Below are 24,108 nucleotides of genomic sequence, written 5' to 3'. Positions count from 1 at the left end.
CAAAAAATCCCCAAAGTAGTTTAGTTACATTGCTTTACTGTTCTGTAAGAGACAACCAGACATAAGAGTCTTTAACTGTGTGTGTATGAGTGTGTATATGTATTGTTGAGTCAGCTTCACATAGAAAATAAAAACTACGTGTCTTTGCAATTTAGTAAATTGTGCAGTAGCATAATATTTTATTGATAGGCCATGTGGGAGTAAAAGGTGTACAACCTACTAAGAATAATTTACCATAGAAATATAAAGATCCTGCTATGCAACATTCTCCTTTTTGTTGGGAGTTGGGGAAGCCTGAGGTTTAGAGAAAATCAGAATCAAAAGTAATCCATATGGAAAAGTCATCCTAGGTCATAGGATACTAAAATTTCATCATATTTTTTTTTAAAACAGATCTTTGAAATGAAATATGTAAGTTACCTATTCTTGGGTGGGGTGAGAGTGGAGGGATATTCAGATGGAAGCATGGATGGCTTGCTTACCCACATTAAAAGCATATAGAATTATAAATGATTGAACCAGAAAATATCAAGTTTTTGTCTGAGTAACTTTTACTATCTTAATCTGGTATTTTGGAGACTTGTATTAATTCTGTTTTTCTTTTAATTTTTAAGTCCCCATGAATCTTCATTTATCTTTAAATATACCATGATTTTGTAACGATAGTGTAGTGTCAAGGCTGTCAGAATAATTTCAGCTGAGCCAAAAACTAATGTTTCATAAGAGCCACAGGCCCTTGAGAGAATTATCAAAAGGTCTTTCTCTAAGAGGAGGAATATTGTGCTATGACCTTCTTGTCTATTAAACATGTACTTTATCCCAGCATATATATGCTAAATATATGAGTAACTTTTAGTGAATTGTCAGAATACACATTTTAAACATTTAGGGATCAAATTAAATATATAAAGGTTTTGATTCCTAGTTAAAACTCTATAATACTGTTGTTTTAAAAATATCAGCAGATTTTCTTCCACTCAGAAGTATCTCTCAAGCCCCCACATGGTACCCAACTCTGAACTGGGGAGATCTTCATCACTATTTTTGTTCTTCCCATATGGAATCTGAGAATAACTGTGCAGGAAGGAAATGTGAAAGGTTACCAATTCTTCTCCAGACAGAACTACTCTGAGACCCTCTAAAGATAGCATTATTCCCCTCCTATTCCCTGTTTGTCTGTCTTGCTACCGACTGGGACGTGGTTTTGTAGCTAATGCCTCAATTTGAAAGTAAATATTTATCAACCAGACAAGCAAAGATATATGGTTTCAATGTACTTCATGTAGGCTCCTTGACTTTGTTTCGCTTTCTTATCTCACACACCTGAGTGCTGTGTTTCTTCTATAAAAAGGAAACACATTTTATTATTTTGGGGGATGTGGGTATGTTGGAGCTCTCTGTGTGGTTTGTTTTATTATTGCAACTGTCCTATAAGTTTGAGATTATTTCGAAGTAAGTTTTTAATGATTCTGAAAGGTCTGAAGTTATTTTCTTATATGATTCTCCAGAGAAGGTAGGAGAGAAAACATTTATATTTGAGGCAGTGGTGGAGATACGGTTTCTGGCTATTAAATACCACTTAAATAACCATGTTCAGAGTCTCTGGCTACACCTTTCAGTCCATCACATCGTGGCTCCACTTCTTGAATATCCTTTTCACCCAAAGACTTTCAGAGAACCAGCCTCAGGTCCCAGAAGTTGCCCAAGGCAGTTTTATTTTCAAACTCAGAAGTTTGAGTGGCCCATAAGTGTGTCATCTAATCAATTCAGTGGAGAAAAAAATAAGCATTTAAAAATAAAAATAAAAAAAATTGAAGAGAAAGAATAGAAATATCAGAGGGTAGTACATGTAAGTATTGTTTCATGAATAAATGTTTTGTCAAATATATTGGGCCTGTCTATAGTACTGGGTTGTGCTGTAAATATTTTTTTACCATGGATTTCAGTCAAAAAAGTCTGAAAAGCAAAACTAAATCAAACACTGAGTTAAACCATATAGCTTCTAATAAGCTTTTGCCTGGCTGTTTGGATTTACAATTTAGAGTATTGTTATATTCAAATTCTGTTATTTTTTCCACCAATTAGCCTCAAGCAAATCGAGGGAATTAGCTCATTGCAAGGAAAATAATAGTGGATGCTTAGCAAATGCTTCCAGAATTGTTAAAGCTGGGCTGCCTCAGCTTACTGCAGGTACAATATTCTTGCTGATTAAACTGTTTAGCTTTAAGTAGTTGTAATAAAAACATAGGACTATTTAGTTATACAAGAAAAGCATGCAGATCACAGAAAAAGGATTTCGTTAATACCTGATTTTGTTGTTTGGCAAAAAGAATGAATATAAATTATGACTGCAGGCTTGTGTTATGACAAGGTAGAAATAACTGTTATAACTCTTTTAAAGTATCTCAAGGAAAATCCTTGCCTTTTCACTTAAAAAAAAAAAAAAACAACCTTGTAAATGTGACCCTTCCTTTCATTAAGAATGCTATAATTGTTTTTTCTTGCCTTTGAATCTACTAGGAGTTCACTCTAATTGGATTTTCATTGTGCATGCATTTTATTTCAGGACTGAGAAATACAAGTGCTGTTCAGCAAGGTAACCATGAGAGAAAGAAGAAAAAATGATAATTGTAGTTGAGCACATAAAAAATATGGTTCAATATTCGTTCTGTGTGTTACCAAGCATGTCGTTCTTACCCCCTGTTATGTCCACGGTGGTATGTAACCTTGTTACTCTGTGACCAGAAGCAACAGCATCACTTGGGAACTTGTCAGAATGTAGAATGTCAGGCCCCTCCCAGACCTACTGAATCAGAATCTGCATTTTAACAAGGTCTTAGGATAATTTACATGCGAAAAGTGCTGGTATATAGGATAAGTATTACCAGTTGCTGTATGGAATCTGTATTCATTTCTTGGATACATTTTGCTTTGGAAAAAAATTAATAAGGGAAATTACCAGGAGTTTTTCAGAACTTAGAGCTGTGTTTGAGCATCTAATGTTTAATGTTGAGGATGCTACTGCTGAGAGCAATTTTAACAGATGCTTACCAAGCGTTAGCCATTGTGTCAGTACAACAACTAACACATTTAACCATGTCTTTCCCCTGTGAATTTAGTGCTGTTTTATGGACAAGGCCTTGAGAATGCCAGGTTGCCTAAGACCACACCCCTTGTAAATCCCATCGTTCTGATGGTTAACTTGAGGTATAGCTGGCCAAAGAGAGGTCCGTGGTTGGTTGCCTGTACCTTTTGAAAGTAGGAAAAACTATTTGTTGCAAGTAGGGAGAAATCGGACACTTAATGATTCCTGTGAAGGCATCAGTTGACATTTGTTTAGATAATATTTTTAATGAGTAACGGATTCTTAAATTTGCAGATTTGAAGAAGAAAAAAAAAAGCCCTAGGTTTTAAGCCCACATCAAACTTTTGAGTTATTAGTTGAAAATTGACTAGTTATTGGGAGTGTGAGCCGTGTTGCAGCTTGTGCCCATTAGAAGCCTTGAGCACTGGACATTCTGCTGGTGATTAGGGGACTTAGCCTCGCGAGTGAACTGAGGCGAAGGACTAGCATTTATGCATTTGTAAATGAAGAAAAGATTCCTTCCTTGAAATGACTCCAAAATTGCACAGAATGTAGGGATGCCATTTGTCTTCTCCTGTGCTGAATTAAATCCTTTAGAAGGAAGACATCCTTTGAGAAAGGAGATGCTACAGGAATATCAACATTTTGATAATTACTGGGTGAGGAAACTCAACTCACGTAACAAATGCTATATATGGAGAAATAATTGACAGTTGGAAGCAAGAGGTAACAAGGTCACGTTAAGGTGCAGAAAAGCAGTGTTATATAGTTTTCCGATCAACTGTGCTGGTATAAGCTGAGGAGTCCAGTCCACTAACATGGAAAGTGGAAAACTTCCAGGCCTTTTATGAAGAAACTGAAACAGAGCGATGGCACATTCAAGTAAAAAAAATGACATTCAAAAGTTTATTAAGTTTGTTAATGTATTAAAAAGAGAACTACATATATATGACAAAAATTCATACAGCAACAAAGGAGCAAAGGATATGCTGTGAAAGTAGTTCTCTCTTCCTACACTCCTGCACCCCCACCCCCCAGTTTGCTTACTAAAGCTACCATTGTTAGCAGTTCATTCTGTGTTTTTCAGAAATATTCACTAAATATACAAACATTATGTACAAAATCCTTATTAAACAAAAATGACAACACACAATACTCATGGTTCTGCACCATTGTCTGTTCCTTTAAAATCATAGAAATGACTCCTCATCATACTTCTACTTGCACCTCATTCATTTTGTGGCTGCGGGACTTCCCACAGTGTGGATATAATGTAACTTATTTAACCAGTTATCTTTGGTGACTCTTAGATCATTGTCAGTCTTTTGCTATTACAAATAGTGCTGCAACCAGCATCCTTATCCGTAGATTGTCAAGCATATGTGAAAATACATATTCTCAGATCTTCCCACTCAAAGTCACGATTTAGTGTTAGCATCCCATAGTTAAGCAATGGGGAAAAAATAACCAATTAGCATAGTAGACAGGGTGAGAATAAAATTGCAAGCATTAGTTACTATGTGGTAAGTACTTTACAGTAGTCACGTATCTAATTCTTATAACTCCATGAGAAAGACAGTATTACTACTGTTCTTGTTATTAATTATTTAAGCAAGAAAGCCAGGGTTTGAATTCAGCCGAGATGCTTGGCCCTGGACCCCTTGCTCCTAATTGCTAGGCTGTGGTGCTTCCTGCTGATTCTCCTGCTATGTCAGCAATGACGGAGCATTTATTAGATGCTTACTACATGCTGAGCATCTGATGTATTTAATCTTCACAATAGCATGACAATGGTTTTGCTGTTGTTTTTAATGGGGTCTTAACAAGGTTTAATAACTTGTCCAAAGTCCCAGAGCTGGTGACTGAAGAGGCAGGAATGGAAGGGCAAGCAGGATGTCTGACTCTTGAGACCATGGCATGGCAGAGAAAGGAATTTCAGGCACCTGATTCTCCATCAAGTGAGCTGAAAGGCAGGGATGAGACTAAAATACATATGGGATTTAATTAAATACACTCTGATCAGAGGGATTAGGAAGGGCTATCGCAAGGGCTGAATCACGGAGAGAAGCACGTGAAGCACCGGGTAAGGATTAGTGAGTGGTGTGTGTGGGTCCAAAATGGATACTTCTCCGTGGAGAGTGGGAAGTATTTTCGAGAATAGATGATTTTGTCCTCACTGTCTCGGTCAACCTTAAAATGCTCCACACGTATGCACTGTATTATATCCTAAACAGCCCAGTGTGATGCGTGGTGCTGGCATGCTTTAAAGAAAGAGCAGCCAGAAGTGAGCCTGTTCTTTCTGAGTTGGAATCTGTGACCCTAAGACTCGGAAAATCAGCATGTGGTCACATCGAAACATGAAAGCAAGAGCACTGAGAAATAAGAGCAGTGAGACTCTTCAGGAGGTTGTCACTCCTCCAGGTCCGTTTCCTCTATTCCAGCCTCAGGTTTTGTTGCAGTCCAGGATCTCTACAAGAGTGGAATAAGCAGCCACAGAGAAGCCAGCCTGGAAGCGCTGAGACCTGTAATTTTAACAAAGTCACATGTATCCATTGATTATTGTTGTTGTCATTACCTTATAAGTCAGTTTTACCATGTGGACTGTGTTCCCATGCTAGGACTCCAGTGATTAAAATATTGAGCTTTCCTTAATTCAGATTGCTTCATTTCATTCAGTGAATTTTTGGTAATGTTTAATAGAAGAAATAAAGGATGTAGAATAGACAGACCTATTAGGATTATGTATATAGATTTATAATAAAAAATAACAAAGGTATATAATTTCTTCAGGTCAAGAAATGTTCAATAGTTTTATATGCTTTCTCTGGTTTAATTCTACAACATTATCAAGTGGGTATTATTTTTGTTGCTCCCATTTTACAGATAGGTTCTTTTATTTCTACTTTTGGAGAGTGGCAAGTATAATGATGTTAAAGCAAGCTTTCCAAAAAGAAAAAAATACCTTCAGAGTCTCCAGAGCATGTTTCCAATTTTGACATGTCTCTTTCCAGTCTGGTCCAAATGTACTCACTAATCAATATGTGTACAATTAGTCATAAGAAGTTGGTTTTCATCATGATCACATAATGACTGCATATGAGTAATTGCCATAATATATTTAATAGGTTCGCTTGTGGGGGACATTGTGTTGTTTCCTTTTTCTTTTATAGATGCTACTGCAATGAAAGACTCAGTGTATGTAGCATATTTTATACTCCTAATACTTCCGGGGGGAAAATCCCTTTCTCAGCAAAGAGTAAAGACAGTTTTTGAATCATTCTAACTTTCTGAGTTAGAATCATTTTCTGATTTAGAATCATAAGAGCAAATGGTGAGCATTACTAAAACACTTATTTTGGAATCTCAAGAGAAATGTGCATTTTAAACTCATTTTAGGTATGAGATCTTTTTTGGTATTTTAAAAATATAATGTTGAATTAAAATGTAATTAAAACATACATGGTAATCAATAAAAATCCAAAAAATGAATTTTTGCAGTATTTAATTTTAGATATAGGTAAATTGGGCTTTGAGAAGGGTAGTATGTGCATCAAAAGTGTCACTCTTTAACCACACTTATTTCTGGAGAAACTGTTACATGCTGGGTCCCATGGTGGTCGCCAAGGTTACTTTGGCAAACAGGATGGACACAGCTCCTTTCCGAACAGAGCTTATTGAAAGTCTCATCTAAAGATTTTTCGTCCTTGATATTATACCATTATCTACTTGGGTCATCTGTCATTAACGACTTCTCTTGTTCTTTTGCTTTTATGGACTCTGTGACAAGACATAAAGGATTAAGAGGATTTTACTTTCAAAAAGATATGTATATATAATGTATATAATAATATATATATCATGTATATAATAATATAATAATATACATATTATTTCTAAAAATTCCTGAAACCATGTTTTTTACCTCCCATCCCAGTTCAGATGGGATTTTTAAAAAATTAATTATTTTTTCCAGGATGAAGGTATCTTGCTCTGTGGTTTATGGGATCCCCAAATCACCTTATTCCCAATGCCTGTATCTTACTTTGCATCTAAATACATTTATAAATTTATCTTTTTGGCACTTTAGGCTAAATAAACCAAGTGCAGGGACTTTGGACTCTCTGTTATGGGAACATTCTCATGTGAAAATAAAATGTAAATTCAGGGTACGTTCCGTGATTTATAACAAAGCGCACTATAGCTGAAATTTTCACGGGTAGAGAGAACCATTTTGGTCCCTTGAGAGAGCCAAATATATAGAATTCAAAATGACATTTTAACTTCTCACCAGTTCAAATTCCTCCATCTCAGAAAGACCCATGAATTTGTTGACGAATGTAACTTTATCATATTATATATTACTCTTTTCTTTCAAATTCTGCAGCTCAATTTTTTTTTACTTCATTGATGCTTACACAATATAATTGGGAAAACAATCCTTTAGTAAAAATTAAATGAATGGAATGAATATATAGATCAAAGTGTTTAGTGAACAATTGAATGCTTCATTTTAAATATGTTGTTATGTAATTTTATAGAAATGTTACTGTATTACCTGATATATATTTAAATTTCAGGAAATTCATTATAAATATATATGTGTGTGTATGTCTGACACACACACACATATATACATATAATAGATAGATGATAGATAGCTAGATAGATTTCAGTAGACTGATTTTTAGGAGGGAAAATTTGCATTAGGCTGTAAAGATGTCTGTCTCTATCCCCCAGTCCAAAAATCATGTAAGATATTTTCAGCTGAGATACCCAAATTAGTTTCTCATATTATTCCTTAAAAATATGATTTGAACTTTCTTGCAAGGATAGATTTCCTGGAACTGGGACGTATAAAGACTCTTCTTGACGAAGAAGGAATGGGTGACAAGAACTTTATAGCAGGGTATTGCTTCCAGGGCTTGACTTCACACTACCCACCTGTGCGGCCGGCTCTCCTGGGTAAGTCTGCCCACAGACATTACCAAGCTATCACAGGAGCAGAAAGGAAATTGCCAGGGCATCCAAAAAGGGAAATCTGCTAGAATTTTTAAAATTCTCCTAGGGTTTCAAATATCCCATAGCCTTAAGATTGAGATTGAAGTCCTACCTCAACAACCTTGCACATGCCCCACTGTCTGAACTCAAAATCCCAGGAAGTACATGTCTGAGATCCGGATGGATTCCTGGTCCCAAATCAGTCTTGTCACTCCTCAGAAAGCAGTGCTAGATAATAAGTAGTATTCACCTGATTGCCTTCCTGCTCTGAGACAGCTGGTGACGCGTCTCCCTGATAACCGGGAGTTGCGGATCTAAGGAAAGGATAAAGGGAAGCTGGGAGCTCGCAGAATCTAAATTTGACAGTCGGTGGCTGAGAAGAGGGTCAGAAAGGATAGAATCTGTGACACCTATGAGAAAGGAACAAAATTTATCTGCTCTGGTTGCAATGATTAGATGTCTCTTTGTCTGGCTCTCTTACAGTGGGTGATTGATCGCACCGGCCAGCTGACTAATATCATAATTAACAAAGTTACTACTACGTCTGCAAACTTCAATCAAAAAATTTGCCAGAGATATGATGATATGGTCACAAAGATCACAAGGGACACGGAGTGTCGACTTTTGCTGAAGGTGGAGCGGCAGAGCTGTGCAGGAGAGATGCAACACCGCGAACCTGTTCAGCCAAAGGTAGGTTTCTTTCTTAATTCCACATCCTAGACTTTCCTATTAAGGTTTTTGCTTGATGGTTTGGAGGATTCTTTATTATTTCATGAGCAAAATGATTCAAAAAATGATCCACAAAATGATCGGTAGGCTTCTTGTGCATTTACAGCATATTCTTGGAAAGCTTTGTTGTTTTTTTTCCCTCCCAAATCTGGAAATGCAGAAATGTAATTAAATTGCTTTCAATACTGAGAATAGCAGTATATTGTCTGTTGCTGTGTGTAGCTAATCCTTATTAGTTTTCAGAATAACTATTTGGCAACAAATATCAATTGAGCATTTTTATTGAGTAGTATCAGTTTTTTTTCTCCCTTCAACAATGAAAAAGCTGTTGCTGTGCTTTATCATATTGTGTCAACCTAGTTATAAAAGTAAAATATATATATATATATAGTTACAGGATATGTAGATTTAATTTTAAGAATTGCTTAAAGTGGGGGAGGGAGGACTGAGGTCTTAAGTCAAAGTAATTGGAGCTTTTAAAAAACATTTTAAAATACAAGAATTTCTGGAATTTATGTGATATTTCCCAATGCCAGACTGACCATTGACTGTTTACCTGAATTTTCTTTTTACCATAATTTGCTTTGCTTCATTGAATATTCCGGCTCTGAGGAGTTTGCCCTAAGTAAAGTCTTCACAAATTGCTAATTAATGAGTGTGAATATTGATGAGGAGGGGCCTCTGTTTCTGTGCCTGAGCTTCATCTGAGTACAAAGAGAGAGGAAAGAGACCCCAAAATGAAGCGAAAGGCAAAGTTTGGGCTATTTATGCTGTGTCACACCCTGAAATAACACCAAAACAATCAATTTGCAATATAATTGGAGCCATACATTACGATTCTCTCTCACCTCCTCTCCGCGGTCATCTGGGCCACTATATCAGGGCAAAAAGTGATAATCTGTCTTTTGTTCATTGCTATTTGTCTTTTGTGTTAAGAGCAGCTTTTAAACATCAAGAGACAAAATTTTGGCAATAAATTAATGTGTAGCATGTATATTTCTAATAAGCTCATTTAAACGTTCTATGGTTTTGTTCCTGATCATGGAAGTATCAGAAAAATAGACCTCCTCAATATACTCACTTTTAATTGTGACAATCAGATTTCATATTGTCAAGTAAAAAATGACTCATTTTATGGAATTACAAATTTTAAAGTCTTTATCTGTCCAGATAATTTTAAAAATTGTTTGTTGAAATTTGGGTTACAATTTGATCTACACATTTCCTGCATTCACTAAAATGTAATGGTGTGGATAAGAAAAACTGAAAATGGAGGTTTAAATCATTTGACTCTATTCTAGACATCATTTTCAGAAGAGAATGTTATTCTAATGTTAGAGACTCTTTTCTCTGACTTTGCATTCCGCCCCCCCCCATACATGGCACATAATGTCACTCTATATTTATTTATCTAGTGAATGAATTAATGAATTTAAGTATTTCTACTGATATTCAAATATGGTTGACATTTGCCACTCTCAAATGAGTAACTTTTGTGCATGGTAAACATTATGAAAAGAAACAAGTAGATGAATGGCATCTTCCTAGACAATAAGGAGAATTAAGTTCCTAAAATAATATATTGTTATCTTAACCTAAACCTCCATAATATTTTGTGTAATTGAGATTTGGTATTGTTTGAATTCAGCTGGAGTAGCAAAGGTCTATAAGGATTAGAAAGGGCCGGGGAAAGCCCTTTGCAGCTGATGCACCGTTTTTTTGTTTTGTTTTTTTTTTAACAGGATTATCTCCTGAGATGTGTAGAAATGAACTCTTGTCAGAGTTTCAAAGGAATTAACATTTTTGGCAAAATGTGCTAATGTAAAGAGTTAGATTAGTGATGCATAATGAAAGTAATGCATTCTTTCGCATGAAAATAGGAATATAATAAATGTCCTGCAGGTGATTGGGGCTGTAGCAATTTTATTGAAGATTAAAGTTTGATTGACCTTTGTTAGGGTGATTAACCCTTCTGAAATTAAAAGCCAGAGCTGAATTATTCTGTCCAATTTAAATGCAAACATTGAGCAGGTTGTATGTCATACAAATAATAATAATTTAAAAACCGTCCTATTTTAATTTTCATTTTTGCACGTCTGAGTGAAATGTTGCTATGGAAGGACCACAGCTCTGGCCAGGGCATCCCGGTGGCAGAGTACTTATAGAATAATGTATAGATAATTGGGTGCATATGGGGAAAGTGTTCCAGGCTCCTCCCATTCAAAACAGCAAACCACCATTGCAACAAAAGCAGGAAGCCAGAAGCCAGTCTCCTCAAGGTGAAAATGCATTCTTTCAACAGAAAAAACATTTATCTAGGGACGTCCTGAAGAGGTAAAGAGTAAATAATGGTATCTCTATTCTAACCCAATATAACCTCCTATACTACACAGTATATCCAGGTTAAATGTATATAATGTCTCCTGAAAATGTGTGCTTTTTGGTATGGTTGCTTGTGAAGCAGTTCCTGAAAGTTGATTATTTCTGATGTCTGGAATTTCATTTCCCTCCACATCTGATAGTCTATGGATATATTCAGCATTTTCATTAAGTTCAAAATGTTACAGGAGAAGCAAACTATAGTTATATATAATGCCACTTAACGGTTTAGTTTTATTTTTCTTTGTTTCATTTTCTCAAAGCCTTTGTGAAAAGGTGCATATTCACGTTGCTTCAAAAAAACTGCATTCCGTTTTTCATATGGTATTGAATTTTTTTATTAGTCACTGAATATTTTTAGTTTTAAGTCTCTCCACATAGTGAAAGAGACTTCCTTTTATGTGTCTGTGAACTATTAAAATGGTAATAAAGTTCTCTTCATTCCATATGTAATTTATTTCTCTCTCTTTTCATCAAAGAATTTACCCTGAATGTGTCAAGGTAGAAAAGTCCAAGGCATTATAATGTAAAAATTAAGAAGCCTGAGGTGCTATAGTTTATTTTTGCACAGGCTTTTCATGTATTCTTTTAGCATCCTTCTGAAAGGCTTCTACTCCAGGTCTGTGAAGAAAGTCAAAGATGAAAAACTTGTGATAGAAGCACTGAGATTATTCAGCTAGCAAAGTGACTCTGATATCCTCCAGAGAGTTAGATAATACACTGAAGCATAGATTAATAATATGTTTAACTAAGATCTGTTTGCTATAAGGATAATTTCCTAATTCTTAATTGCAGGGCTAGTATTCAACCATAAATTGTAAATAAGTATATTGTTCTGTACCTTGCCTGATATAGTTTATCAGCTTTAGCTTTGGTATATTGAATTGTCAAATTTTATATCCAATTATTCCATGATAATACTTGTTTTCTTATTAAAAATAATTTTTACTAAAAACTAAATACTACTGTTAAATGAAATCCCTAAAATATGCGCTATTAATTCTTTAGATATAATCCAATAATCTCCTCTAGTTCAGAGTAATCTTGTTTTACCTCTTACCAGAACTAAATGAAAATAATTTTGGGTATTAAAATTTATTGTAAACACAGCAACATTCCCTAGGCATAAAAAGCTAATGCGCCAAACTACTGATGATATCCTTTTCTTGTTTGTGTTGCCATTAAATATCAGCAATCTTTAATTCATATTGTCTTAGTGTTAAAAAAAAAAAAAAAGGTGTTGGTGAAAGTGCAAAGGAGAATAAGATTATATTTTGATAAATCCCAAACTTGTCATTTGTTTTGCTTGTGTGATTCAAAGACATTTTTATTTCTTTATGTTGCCTTTGTTTTCTGGCAATGTCACCCTCTAATCCACACAGTCCCATGTCTGACATTCTCTCTTACAGCTGTGAAATAACATTCTTTGCCGTTAATAAGGTAAAATTAATCCATTTGATATTTTCATGGACCACATATTTTAGTTGGAGTCCTTCTGTTTAAAAAGCAGGCTGTTTAAAATTGATTATTTTATTTTACTCATTGCTTACTGTTAGTGAGTCAGCAATTTAACTTAATCCCACAAAAGTTTAGAGTAGCCCTACTATAACAAGCGGCAAACTCAAGGATTTTCGGGTTTTGTTTTGTTTTGTTTTGTTTTAGTCATCCAGAGCTGAAAAGTAGCCAAGTATGAATTTTTCAAGCTGTTATTCTCTTCATTAGAAAATAATTTTAGAACACAAATATTTGGTTAATATTGGTTAAGTGAATTGTTTCTTGTAATTTTTTTGAAAAAAAATTCACAAAAATACTCTATAAACAATAAATGTTCGAGTGTTAACTTTGTAGTTAATTAGGAAAGTTAGTTCCCTAGCATTTGTTTTCAAATGATTTGGAAAGCTACCTAACATAGTGGTATGTGTTACTTAGATACAATCTGTGACATTTATGTTCCAACTAATACACCACCTCTATTTATTTCTCCTCCAACCCAGTGAGGAGGGTCTTTGAGCCAGCCTTTCTGGACCAGAAACAGAGTAGAAAGGAATTTGCCTACAGTAGGCTAGCTAATCAGTGACACAGTCTGGGGTAAAAGTTGGTGCCGCGTTTCAAGAACTTTCTTCACCAGAGTTGTCATTGTGATATCAGTAGTAGCTTTGCACTTTGTTAATACTTGTTGACCACGAGGAAAGGATTTTTTTTTTAGAAGATGAATTAAAGCCCTTTCTCCAGATAAAGGAATGTAATAAAAGACAGGATCTACAATTAAAGAAGGCCATGTGGCATGACTGACTTAATTCTCTCCAGCTTCATTCCAGGCAAGGTGAGAGAAGAGGTAGCTTAGAGAGCATTGGATTATTGATTGTTGCATCCAAGAAATGAACTTCATTCATTTGGCTCATTTCATGGAGACGAGAATTTGTTCTCCCCAAGTATTAATCATTAAGTTCATTGACAGTCATTAGGCTCTTTTTAAAATTATTCTTAAAATATCTGTGCTTACTTATCTTTCATTTAAAATTCATTTAAAATCTCGTCTAACAGTCTTTTAGTAGGGATGTTTCTACCCCTGCATCACACTTTCATTGGCGCTAGTAGTTTGACAAACCATTGATAAATGTGCTTCCGTATTTCATAACTCCCGCCCTTGAAACTGGGTGTAAGTACACAGAGTGTGTTAGAATTCTTTTCCATAGGAAATTGTTTATGTCAAATGTCTTTAAGTGTGTGGAAAAAGATCTTTTTGATAACTATAGAAAATGAACATACAAATTGTACAGGATTACAGGGATTACCAGATGAGAGAAAGACATTGTTGCTACTTGGAAAAACATTTTTGTTCTCATTTACTGATTTATTATGAGAACAAAAGAGTTGGAGTTAAGCAAATCATAAACCTCTGCAAAATTAACCAAGGAAGTTTTAGAAGTTTGGAATTGAGGGATGTTTTCACTTGGAGACTTGTTCCAACTTTTGAAAATTGATTCTGTTGATCTGTAAACCCTTGGAGGTTGAGTTGGAGAGATGTGGTCACTCTAAATCCATCTCTGTCCCCACCCACAGGACCTAGCAGGGTGCCTGAGAGATGGAAGGCACTGAGAAAATGTTTGTTAAATTGGATTGAAAGTGGCTCTTACCATTAAGATAAAGTTGGGTTGATTATTATTATTGTTGTTTTTGTGTGTGTGGTAGTGAAGGTGTCGGGGATTGATTTTGGTGGTGAATGCACAGCTATGTGGTGGTGCTGTGAACAGTCGAGTGTGTGCTTTGTTTTGTGTGACTGCATGGTATGTGAATATATCTCGGTAAAATGAATTATAAAAAAAAAAGAAGATAAAGTGCACTGAACACAATACTTCATTATAAAAGCCCAGTGTTTAAGAAATAAATCCAGGCTTCAAATTCTGGAGAAGGGTGAATGCATACATGCTCACATACACCCACAAACACACACACATGTACACACACATTTTCCCCTTTATGATAAAGTTTTCCCCTTTATCTTTAACTCTATGCCCATCAAGCTTCCCTTACCTGAATTGTTGAGGGGAGATTAGCCACTTATTACTTATCAACAATTAAATTAGTTTTTCTGAATTGACTAGAATATTTAATCAAAATTGTCAGATTGGTTTTTGCTAGCGTAAAATGGAAAAAAAAACAATTCACGGTGTCATTTTGAAAATGAATTGAAAAGCAACTAAAGGACATTGGGTAGAATCAGGGAAGTTTAAGAATATTTGCAGAAAAATAAGAAATTAATTCTTGTGATTTTAACTGCATATGAAAGTACTTTGCAGCAGAGAAAATTAAAGTAATAAAGTGTAATAAAACAAGATTTATTGAGGGCGTCTGCCTTGAGAGATGCTAAGCAAGATGGAAGAGCAAGTTTGACCAACATCCCTTCTAATTATATAAATACTTGAGAATTCATTAACCATTTGAGTTCTGCTAGATGATGATTAAATCTTTAGGCAGATGTGAATCTACTATGTGGAAACATTGAGGAAAACATTTATGAAAAATATGATCCAATTTCTGAAAGTACAGGCCAATTAAAGATTGAGATTTAATTTAGGAGTTTTACTTCTGTCTGCATGATGTATATATTAAAGATGATTTCTCTCCCCTTATTCTTCACCTTCGTAAGCAAAAGGAGATTTTTTACTTATTGACATATTACTGAGGAATCTAGCTTTTCTCTAAAGTTACACATTTTTTTGCATAAATGTGCCTAATTACCTGAATTCAGTTTTGATTAGCAGTGTTAATTGATGCAGCTGTGGATGGTATCTGTTTACCTAAATTACCATGTGCAAACAGCAATATGTCTGAAAGTGAATATGCTAAACTGAAAATACTAATTAGCTAAGACAGATTGTTATTCAAGTCACATCTCCGAGCTTTCTAATGAAAGCCTGGATGTGTCAGGGTTTTATGATATTCAGACAGAAATGTCTATATTACATATGATTTCTAAATTTAATTCATAAGAACAGATGGGATGTCAGCCAGGGTTCTTCTGCCTTATTCAAGTATTAATGTGAATATTTTACTCAACTGCAGATACATTCGTATGTTTTTTTGTTTTTTGGTAAGAAACGCATGTTGTACTTTGACAGTGTGCCAACTCTGAACATACAGATTCATCTATTTCTTGACCAATGTATTTGCAGATGATATCACCAACTATCCCAAAGATGAAGATAAATAAACCATCTTGCAAGCTTAATCATATCAGCCAGTTAATTTAATCAGATTAAATAGCAGAAAGATTAGTTAAACTGACATCTTACACTGAGCAATATTTTATCTGTGTTCTCTTTGTGCATCCCAAATAAATAAGCATAATAATGATAATGATAGCAATAAAAGTTTTGTTATAGGATTCTTAAGAATCAATGAATAATTTACAAGCCTGAAAGCAAAGTTCTCATTGCCTTCAGATTGCCTCCCATCTCTATCATCATTTTTACGTGGATATCTTTAGTCATTTAAAAATGGGTAGCAAAACAGTGCTTATTTTTAAATGCCTGGTTTAAAAGTATTGCAGCCTTTTCTGTTTTTGGTTTCTGTTACTGTCCTCCTAAAGCATAACTTGCTTTTCTTAAGGTTTCTTTCCAAAGAAAACTAATCTTTTACTGTCTGCTGTAACACTCAGCACTCATTAACGGCAACCTAACTTAGAGATATCCAAAGACTGCAGCACACACACACATCCTGAACATCATATAGTCAGGAAATAATGGACCCATCTTTCCTTTCCTGAGAGGCTAAACAACTGTACTTAATGCGTAATGACTCTCCTTATCCCAAAGGCTGTGAAAATAAGGCCTCTTGATTCAACCTTACGAGTTTAAGATCCTATTAGATATTATAGATGCCATGAGCAAAATGGGGATACTTTTCATGATGCAAATTTGAACATAATTATGGTTTGGCATATTTAATTCAGGTTTAAGTGAGAATTATAAGTACCAAAAATTGAATTATTTCAATTATGCTAATTTCTATCCCCAAAGTTTTGTGTAATTTGGATTCTCTAATATAGGTTTATGTCTAGCAAAACTACAATGAAATCTAATACTAAAAATAAGGAATTTGTGAAAATGACTCTGTTCTAGTATCACTGTAGAATAAAATTGTTCAAGTGTTGTTAGCTGGCCTAAGAAAATACGAAGAACATGAAATAGTTTAACTCAAAGAGGAAAAAAGGGCATTAGGTATTAACTGCTTGGGCCATTTGTGTTTCCTTGTCTGTATCAATACCAGCTGTAACAGATTATAGCTATTAGCTGTCTAATTGATGAAGCTAACCCAGTATTTTTAACATAAAATGTGCATGTGTTATAGTTTGACTATCAAGCAGCATGCTTTGAAAAGTAATCTTCGGAATTGTCTTCCCTTTGATTACCATTTTAGCATTAGTGGTCTCAAGGATGCTTACTGTAAATTTCCTTTATTCTTGGAGATGAAAACTCAGAAGGTTTTATTACATAATGACTAAAGGTAGCTTGCTGAATGTTCTGTAGTGATCCAGGAGAGTTCATTGTTTTAGAACCAAAGTGTATGTGTGTATGTGTGTGTGTATGTGTATGTGTATATATACATCCCATAAAAGCACCTAAGCAAAGAGTTGAATTTAGACAGCCAACCACTTTGGTTGTTGGGTGTGTTTACTTTCTGTGCTGCTGAGTTCACTAAGGCAACTGCTGAATAAGCTTAAGTCTTCTTTTGAGCACAGACAACAGAAGAAAAATGGTCCCTCAAAAGTACAACCATCTATTCTATACAAATGTTTTAGGCACTCTATGCTCTTCATGAATTCCCTGAATATTTTGGTAAGAGTTTTTGTTGTTGTTGTTGTTGTTGTTTGCTGTTGTTGTTTTTCTCCATATATAGATGTGAACTTGTATGCCAGAATCTTTTCTATAATCTTTGTTGACACATGTGAGCATTTCAACACAGTAACCTTAAAATGGGAACCTGGGACAATGATTCAAATGAGAAACAGAGTTTGGAGTTTTATGAGACATTCCGATGAATTGTCTTTAGGCAAATCGCTTAACCTCAGTGTGCAGATTAGTTAATTTTAAGAACAAATATAGCTATCTTTCTAACTTATTAAGGATTTATCACTTGTGCCCACAGTTCAGTGGATCTATAAATGGAGTGTATGAATCTCGGCTTTGAACTCTAATTGGCAAGTAGGGGAAGCAGGTCTGATTAAAGTTAAAGGCTGAGGACTTAATCCTTTGAAGAAATTTTAATTTCGTTTTATTATTTCTAAGTATTGCTAATGTATTCTAAGATTAATTTGACTCTTTGACTGCTTCATGTATGCTTGGTTTCTTTTCCAAAGGATAGATTATAGGCTCCCTGAGGGAAATCTATTTCTTTGTTAACTCTCTCCTCTACCTTCATACAACATCATCACATGAGAAGTGGGGCGCGCACAGTAGGTGCATTCAAGGTGCTCCTTGAGCAAACAGTGGAAACCAAAGGATAAAAATCATAGGCATTAGCCCCACATATAAGTCGCCATGGCGTATGTTATAGAGTAATACCGATTACCTGACCCAGGGATGCAAGCACTCTGGAGATATTCACAAATTTTAAAGCTCATGGTTATTTTGAACAAGCTAATAGTTTTTCATTAGTTTATATTCTGGTCAAAGGAAACCCTGCAGTTTCACAAAGGATGGAATTAATTTGAATTTGCTTCCTGAAAACTTTCATATATGCTACATTTGAGCTACTGTAAATTTCAAATGAATGGGATTTGAATTGGTGAAAAAAAAAAACAAAACTCTGTAGACAGGCAGACCTAAGTCCAGATTTTGCCTCTGTCGTTTGTTAGCAGTGTGACCTTGAGACATTTTCTTAACTGTTTTGGCCTTAAGTTTACCCATCTGCAAAAGAGAGAAAATATTATCCACCTAATAGTGATGTAATGATAAGTAAACTGTATAATATAAATAAACACCTTAACCCAATGCCTAGCATTGAGTTGACACACAGTAAAGATTAGCTAGAATTACTACAAATTACTATAAATTACTCTACAAAATAGTATAGCTCTGTGTTAAAAACTGACAACAGAGACAATTAGAGAAAAATTTAAAATGTGGCATGCATAAACTCTTACTTAAACTTTTGCATATTAAAATGATTCAGATTTCCCACTAGTATACATGCAAGCCAGGTATATTTGTGTGTGTGTACATATATGTGTACACATGCATTGTCATTTACATAACAGTTAAATATCTGCTTCGTAAAGATATGGTATATGAACTTCTGGCTTCCTTCTTTTCTAATGATAATTATCTACAGCTATAGAACAATCCATGGCTAAAAATAGTTCTGTACACATTATCATGTTTAATCTTCCTGGCAACAAGGAAGGACTAGTGACATCTTCTTCTTTATAAGTGGGACACACAGACGTTAAGTGCCTCATGTCTACTTAACATTTCCTGTCCCTTCTGTAATGAGGGACAGGAAAGAATTGAAGGTAGGAGAATATGCTTGGAATATTTTTCTGCACTGTTTGGAAAAAGAAGCCATAAGGCCTTTTCTCTGTGGAATATTGGCAAATAGAGTAATATCCTAAATGAATATTGCTACATTTAAGTATAAAGCACAGGAATGAGTATAGCCTGAAATTGAAGACATTATCCAGGTTTTCACAGGTGGAATGGAATTAGTTTCTTCTCAACAAAGTTATTAAGATATTCTGACTCATTTTGTTGCCTCAGTAATTAAACATTAGCATTTCTACTGCTAGAGATTGGGTGGCAATGAGAAGGCCAGATTTGGAAAAGCTGGGTCTAAGAACTCAGGTCTCCCCCTGGTATGGACAATGACTTAGAGGTCTAAACATGGGAGCAAATCCAGGAATTTCTTAAGAAATTAGCATATGAGGAGTCACAGGAGAAGAAAAATGATCCAAGGAAGCCATTTTATCCATTTATAATTTATTTTGTGTATTAAAATATTTCACTATTTTAGCAAATATCTTACACATACCTTGTATTTGTAAGGTATTATGAAAGGTATTGTGGCAATATAGAAAGTGTAAGACAAAACCCTCTCAAGGATTCTAAATAACCATCCTATCTATCAATATATACCTATTGTTGTAACAATGGCATCTTTTAAGTGACAAAGTCTTCCTCCTTTAATTCTAAGGATATTATGTAATACATCCATTCATTCATTTATTCCTTCAACAAGCATTTATTCTTCCCTGCATCGGGTAGTGGAATAGAAATGTGGATGTTGAAGTCCGATTACCTGGCTTTTAATCTGCCTCCACTGATAGGGCAAATTATTTGAATCCTCAGCTTCCTTATCTATAAAATTGGACTGAACATAACAAGAACAATATGGGGAATAACAATATTTGTCAGGCACTCACCACTGAGCATGGCATCCACAAGTGCTATCGTTATTATTTCACAAAAGTGAATTCTTTCCCACGCAAGGAATGTAAAAGTAGTTGGACAGTAGAAAAACACATACCTAGAGTGACTAGAGAATTCTAACACTGCATATCCATAAGTACAGTCTAACATATTATGGACTCCATAGACGCTGACAGAATTTAGATATAGGAAAGGGCTTTCAAGAAGGGGAAAAACAACAGCAAAAATGTTTTCTGTGCGGTGTCATGTCTAGGTTCTAGTCATGGCCTTTGTTTAGTACATGCAGCCTGATTAACAGCTACCTGGAGACTGCTGTTAATTTAGGAACCTACATCTGTGCAATTTAAATAGGACCAGAGCCCAAACCCAAAATACATGGAGCATGATTTCCTATTCAGTGTAGTTGAACAAGACAACATCTATCCTGGGCTTCGATTCATGAACTACGTGGGGCTAATTGACACTGGGTTGCTGCCTTTTCAGATAGCACGCATGGTAGAGTTTTGGTGTATTTGGACTTGCTCAGGTTTCTTATGTCCAGAAAGTCCAAATTAGATTTTTGTCATTAGCTTGTCAAGCTTGTCTTAAGCCCACTTAATGAGGTCTGCGGTGGAATGCCTTTTATGTTCCGTGGCCTTTATTCTTAGTCTCTGCTACTCTTCAACTGTGGCTGAGAAGTTAATGAAGTTACCCCAGTGCTCACTTGTCTGTTGCTTTTGAAAACACACCTCGTATGTGTTTGGGTATTTAAATTCTGTTTTCTAGCTTTTAGGGTTTATATCCTGGTGGTGCATTCAAGTGCTATGGAAATAAGACCAGATGGATGTGACAACCAGCCATTCGGGAAATTACACACACATTACAGTTTAGAAAACCAGTGTACATATGTCTATCTGGATGTGTTCATATGCTGGATTATTTTTGTTGCATCCAAATGGTTGGGATTTCAGTGAGGCAGTTACCTAGAATGTCAGCAGGAGAATTCTTTCAGGGGAAAGGCATGGCCTGCACGATGCCGTTTGGTCACACACAGTGAACGTGGGAGCAGATTGAAGGTCACTCTGCATTTCCCTACATTGTTAGTTTCCTTAGTGCTCATCACCAGAGGACCTTATATTATAAATTTGTTTATTGTCTATCATCCCCCTAGAGTGAAAACCCTACAAGAAAAGGAAATTTTGGGGCCTTATTTAATCTGTAGTACATGGCACATAGTAAGTTCTCAACATGTGATGGATGAATAAATTGACTATCACAGAGATAATGAAATGGTATCTAACTCCCCCAGTGCTGGAGGTTTACTTTAATCTCTTAAACAGTGGACATATATTTGTGAATAATGATGATAATGATGATGATGATGATGATGATGATGATGATGATGGCTAACATTTATATAATGCTTATTATGTGCTGGATACTGTTCTAAGCACTTTACATATTTTAACAATTATAATCTTCACAAAAACCCTTTGAGGTGGACCTAATATTTTCCTTATTTTATAGATGGGGAAAGTGAAGCACAGGTACTATATAATAGAGCTAAGAATCAAACCCACCAGCCTGCTCTTCCGTAGCCCATGTGTTGCTAAAATATGGCTTCCAGAGTTTGAAATAAGTCATTTCAGGAATTATCCACCCTTTCAATTAGCAAAAACCATCAGCTAACTATGATCTCTTAGTTCAGTGCTGTTCTTAAATATGCTATTCAGTTCAACCTGGTGGTGCAAGAGGAATTACTCCCATTTTACTTTAACAAGTGGGAATCTGTACAGGCAATCATTTTTCCTATTTTGTATTGCTCCCTTCATTGATTTGCCTTCCAACTTGCCCTTTGGCTTAGTTTCCTGGCTGCTAAAACAAATACCACACAATTGGTTGATTTAAGCAACTGGAAATTTATTGGCTCATGGTTTCAACGCCAGGAGAAGTCCAAAATTGAGACATCAGCATGGCGATGCTTTCTCCCCAAAGACTGGGTGTTCTGGGACTGGCTCTTGGCTATCCTTGGGTTCTTTGCTTTTGTGTCACATGGCAATGCACATAGTGATGTATTCTTTGTCCTCTGGGTTCCATTGACTTCTGGCTTCTTCCTGTGCTTTCTGTTTGTGTTTGAATTTCATTCTGTTTAAAATGACTCCAGTAATCTGGATTGAAGCCCAACCTGGTTCAGTTCTCCACACCTTAACTAAAAATAGGATCTTCAAAAGGTCCTACTTACAATGGGTTCATACCCACAGGAATTAATTAAGATTGAAAATATGTTTTTCTGGGGTGCATAATTCAACCTACTATATCTTTCTATGGAAAAGGGAAAGGAAGAGGAGACTAGCTGATAAATGCTATAAATGATTAGCCTGGGTTTCTGTGCTGGTCAAAATATTGTGCTTACAAGCCTAAGGTCCCTCTAAATAGAAAAATTGGTATTGGGGATTTTACCTTGGCTTTAGAAAAACCAAAGCAGCTTACTCATGATTACTTAAGTTTCATTCTTACTGACAAAATTGGGATAGAATAATCAAATGTAGACTTGAACATGGTATAGAACTTTTAGTAATCAATAGGCCTGCCCATTTGGGCCTGGTCAGGCTGATATTAAAGATTGCATTCCTCAGCACAGACCCCACATGATAGTGCAGAATTTGTCCCAAGTGAATGCCGGAAAAATGAGAGAAGCAAAAATAGAATTGTAAATCCTCTCCAAATTGGTGAAAATCCCATCTAGACATCTACAGGAAGTGTAGACAATTATGTCAAATGCAATAGCTGATTCATTGTCAGAAGAATGGCACTATTCTCAGGGCTATATTTGGGTGTTGGGGCAACATGATTCCATAGCCAGAGAGCCATATTTTCTACTAGATTTGGGAACTATGTTCATTACCTGAACATTTCCCTGGGTCTCCATCCCCAGAATCCATATACAGAGCTGCATCCCTTTAGAAATTCATTTCCATGTTGCCTTCTCCAGTCAGTCCGGATGCCCTAATCAAGCTTCTTGCATTCCTTTCTCCTGAATTCATCGGTTCCACGAAATCCCACTCAAAAAAAAGAAAGTTTTATTTGAGGCTTACCTAATCCTATTGTATACTTTTATATATATGTTCTATATTATGCATTTCTTCCTAACACAACCTTGATATTACCTACTATGGTAGGATATCAGTTGCTTCCCCACTACTTCAATGGTTTGCTATAAGGACTGAAGGAGATAGTCAATGCAAAATGCTTCTCAAGGCTAAATACTTGGTGACAAACTCCAGTAAATTGCATCTATTATTACATGTAAACACAGTCAATTACAAATTGGAAGAGAGTTGCAGAAATCCATTTTACACGAGAACTTTTGGATGAATCCATGATTTTTTACATTCAGTGTCAAATAAACAAAAGCATATGGTTATATTAAATTACACTCTTGTACCTCATCATACTCTCCCTAGTTTGCTTCTTCATACATTTTGTTTCAGATATCAAGAAATCAGCTGATTCTCTTCTAACAATCATCACCACGATCATCATCACTACTATGATGATAGTATCAACAAGTACCATGATAATCATTATCACCCAAACCCACCAACTAATATTTACAGAATACTCTAGTGTTTATAAGGTACCTTTGCATATGTTTGCTTTTTTCCACAGCTCTCCATGATTGACATTGCAAAAACAGAGGAAACAGATCGTGGAGCTAAGAAGGGACAGATTTAAGATTCAAAGCTTGGTTTTCTGATTATATGACACAATGATGAATGGGAGATTTGAGGAATTATTAATTCTATGGAGAATTTTTAATAACACCTGAAGGCATGTCTTACCTTCAGAGAACATATTTTGGAAACATTTTTTTTTTAACCGGTCAGTTATTGAGCGTGACCTTAAGATCTGTGAGCATTCTCTGCTGTGCCTCCTCCTCTATCACCTCTAGTTAATATGTTTGGAAAGAGGTCTCAACATGTCCTTTTACCCTGCTCCTAAGCTCTG

General features: G+C 35.4%; 1 long non-coding RNA gene across 7 annotated transcripts in view; it reads left to right on the top strand.

Annotated features, from left to right (window-relative positions):
• The window catches only part of LOC119542011, a 124,263-nt gene that overhangs the window by 87,345 nt on the left and 12,810 nt on the right, over positions 1-24,108 (top strand). For 6 of the 7 annotated variants that reach the window (XR_005218403.1, XR_005218400.1, XR_005218405.1 and 3 more), the window contains 2 exons: positions 7,919-8,047; positions 8,567-8,773. This is a non-coding gene — a long non-coding RNA (uncharacterized LOC119542011). Of the gene's footprint in view, positions 1-7,913; positions 8,048-8,566; positions 8,774-24,108 lie in introns of all 7 variants that reach the window. The other variant, XR_005218406.1, reaches the window with a different exon arrangement.

Source organism: Choloepus didactylus, chromosome 8 (assembly GCF_015220235.1).
Source record: "Choloepus didactylus isolate mChoDid1 chromosome 8, mChoDid1.pri, whole genome shotgun sequence".
Classification (NCBI taxonomy): Eukaryota; Metazoa; Chordata; class Mammalia; order Pilosa; family Megalonychidae; genus Choloepus; species Choloepus didactylus.
This window is presented reverse-complemented; position numbering and strand designations above follow the sequence as displayed.